This window comes from Cyprinodon variegatus, unplaced genomic scaffold (genome assembly GCF_000732505.1).
Source record: "Cyprinodon variegatus isolate N-32 unplaced genomic scaffold, C_variegatus-1.0 Scaffold46, whole genome shotgun sequence".
NCBI classification, from domain to species: Eukaryota; Metazoa; Chordata; class Actinopteri; order Cyprinodontiformes; family Cyprinodontidae; genus Cyprinodon; species Cyprinodon variegatus.
In genome coordinates, this window is record NW_015150499.1 from 1,759,469 (window position 1) to 1,763,217 (window position 3,749).

Below are 3,749 nucleotides of genomic sequence, written 5' to 3' on the forward strand. Positions count from 1 at the left end.
TGAAAAAAAAATCATCAGTTATAAAAACCTTTGTAGTAACCGGTAATAAGTAAGTAATATTTTTATACTCACCAGCAGGGTCTGGTTCTTTAAGTTGTTGTAGTAAATCCTTAGCTGCAGCTTATTTGGGCTCTTACGTGTTGGCTTCACCTAAATAATAAAAAAAAACAGAGAAAAAGATTAACAGAGAAGTTTGAGTTTTGGGCTTTAGATTTCAGCTGTAGTTACATCTCTATAAGTCCAATATTCCTTGATATAAGTTCATTTCCCTAATTCTGAGCAGGTAATTTAAACAGTTTGCCAATGGAAGAATATGATTTACATGAGAAAAAAATGTAATAAAAGAAAACGGCTCCATTCAAGAGTCTATCTATCTTATTCTGAGGACAAAAGTGAAGGTCATAAACAACTATTTGTTCAAGAAAGTGACTTATTTTTTTAGATCAGTTTGTATTGCAGTTGAAGGAGAGACGACTTACGCATTCATCAAGCTCTCTGATCTGTCTGTGTATGCTCTCCAGGAAGTCTGTGGTTTTTACAGAGTCCCAGGCAGCCAGTGACATGTCGTTGTAACGATACAGATCATAAATCTGCGTCATACTGTCTCTGATGAAGAGCAGCTGTGATTTAACCTGGAGACACAAAGACAGATGTGAGTTGCAGCTTTCTGATTGGCTGATAGAACTGATGATGTTAGAACATCCAGAGCATGTTTAAAAATCCACACAAAAACACGCAGATCGCTTACCTGTCTGTTCATCATCCGCTTGTACAGATTGTAAGGGAATTCAACCGGACTCGTCTGGTTTGTAAGTGGACCTCCCTAAAACAGAATGAGAAAACTTTAAATTTCCCAACATCACGCTTTAGAAAACAAAGATATTTAAGCTGGTTTAGCTGGTATGGTGAATTAACAAGCAGCAAATTCTTATAGTTATGCCACATCATGAAAAAATAAAACTGCATCAATCCTGGTTCAGAGGCATCGATTAAAGACTCACCGCCTTTAAAGCAGTTCTAAGGTAAAAAGACAAATTTGTTTTTTTAATTCAATATTTCCTGTATCAGGGGACTTTTGAAGCCTTACAGGGAAAACCAAACCACACCCTAACTGAAAAAAAACCCTGGGATTCAGTGGCGGTTCTATAAATTTATCCAGTGGGGGCAGGATGGAGCCATGGGGGCATCGGGAAAAAGAAAAGAATATAATTTAAAACATTAAGTGAATCAAAGAGTCATTCGCTGCTCTGGAAACCTCACAAAAAGTAGATTAAAAAATGTTTTCCTATTTTATCATGATTGCACCGGATAAAAATCGAAATCTAGATACTTTGTTTTTTCTTAAAATAAGTGTATTTGTTCTTTGATTTAGTAGGTAAAAAAAAAAGATTTTGCCAATGGAACAATACAATTTACACTTACAATGAGAAAACACAATTGCATTGTCTTATTTCAGGTGCATTTTATCTAATTTTCTTATTTTAAGAGCAAAAATACTGATTCCATTGGCAAACCATCTCATTTACCTACTCAAATTAAGGGTAAAGACACTTAATTTAAGACATTTCTACTTATTTATAGAACCTTTTTCCAGTGTGAAGCTAAAAATACATAAACTTGATTCTTTCACCTTTGCTAAAATACAAAAATGAGACGGGCCTAAGAGGATCTATCATACGCCATATCTGTGCCAGGGCAGATTATCATTTAGACTTTAGACAGATTTTATTTATCATTTTGTTTACACAAGTGTAAAACAAAAAGAAATTTTGTTTGGAAACAGCTCACTGGACTATTTCATCAAAAGTGCAGCCTTAAAAAATAGTAAAAATGAGTGAAATTTTACAATTCTAACAAATTTTGTATTTATTCTTAATGATCATAAATGTATTTAGCGTGCCAGAATCAGAACCGGTTCTATAGGGGCACCGGCCCCTGTCTAGAATCACCTATGCTGGGCTTCATTCAAGTCCACTAGGATTCTAAAAATCCTTTAAAAACCACCATCAAACTTTGAAACATCTGTAAACATCTTGGCACCCCTTTAAAACACATCGATGTATTTTTCTAATATCTACAAAAACTTCCAGAATCCAAATTAAACCTCCTTGTGCACGTAATATATAGCCTTAAAACCAGCATAGAAGCACATATGAATCAGGCATAAGCCTGTAAAGACCCCTAATGAGGGAACTCACCATGACCTCGATCAGAACCATGGAGCTGTTCCTCAGGTGGCTGTAATGGGTCAGCCAATCACAGCACACTGCGAGGGTCAGGACCCTGCAGAAGAAGAAAATAGACGTTGTAGACCTGAACATGTTGAGATCTTTGATGATGTTGATGAGTTGAAATGCTGGGCTGAGATTGTGCTGATCTGACAGCAAACAAGCATTTTATCCAAGGAGATAGAAAACAGAAAACAGCGGGAAAGGCCCACTTTCAGTTTTCTCCTTTCTTCTTTCTGCTCACCTCTACAGCAGAGCTGTGTGATACACGCTTCAAGGCTTTAATATGTAGTCAGTTAGTCATTGATTGATTGATTTATTCATTTATTTATTTTATTTATTGCTTTATTAATTTGTCTTTTCTGATTGCGGGACTGTCTCTTCAATGTGAGTCGGGCAGGTTTGACCAGTGACTGATTTCATCTGGATCGTTTCCAGTGATTTATTACTTTGATATAAGCTGCAGTCAGATTAATCAATAACCAATAATCAGCTTCTGTTTGTCAGAAGAAAGTCTGACCCTGGATCCCTCAGTAGGAGCGCCTTCTGCAGTTCCTCCTTAGTTTCCAAACTTCACCGGAAGCATTGTAACTTCACAATAAAAGCAGTCTCTTAGTTTTAAACAGACAAACTAAAAAAATAAAACAGCAAACATTTTAAATTCAAAGAAAGAAGCGCAAACCAGCGATGATTTGGTGTTTCCGGGATGATTCTGATATAAATCTGAATCTTTGAATGTTCTGAACTTTGCATCATTTTCTTTGTCAAACAGAAAGGCTTTATTTTGAAGCTTTCACTCCCCCTTCTCTTTCATGAAGTAATGGGGGTGACGTGACGCCGTGACGTAATGTCTTCGTCTAGAAATCTAATATGAAGAAATCTTGAAAGTGAAAATGAAACAGACGTTTATTCAGGACGAGCTGCAACCTCATATTCGAAATGTCTTCAGACAGTTTTTCCCTCCTCAGCTTTATTCTCGCATCATAAAGCAGATTATTACCTTTATATCAGCTGTTGGAACAGTTTGTAATAAAGCAATACCTCATGACTTCAGCATATTATAAATTTGGTTAAAATAAGTAATAGCGCAATCTTTCCAATAAAGATGCGTTTGGCTCTTGGTTCAGAAGCATCCAAGTTAGACTCACTTCAGATCTGTCAGATGTTTTTTAAAGTGACCATGTAATCAGCAAACTTTCTTTCCTCTTGTTCAAGACACTTTATTTTCCAAAATCAAAACAAACTTAAATTTTCTTACCGTAACATGACGTGACAGGCAGATCATTTCGGCTCATTTCGTTGCTTTTTTGCCACTCAAAGAAAACAACAATAATCATCAGAAGCGGTCAAAAACTGTATGGCTGCGCTGACTGAATCCAAGAGCTCTGCCGGCCCCAATAGCCAAGTCCGATATAATCCAGGTGCTGCAGTCACCTGTCCATAATGAAGGGGCGGAGGCGAGAAACAGCATAAATTATGAATGGCAGCAAAACACAACTAAACAAATTCATAATTTCATAA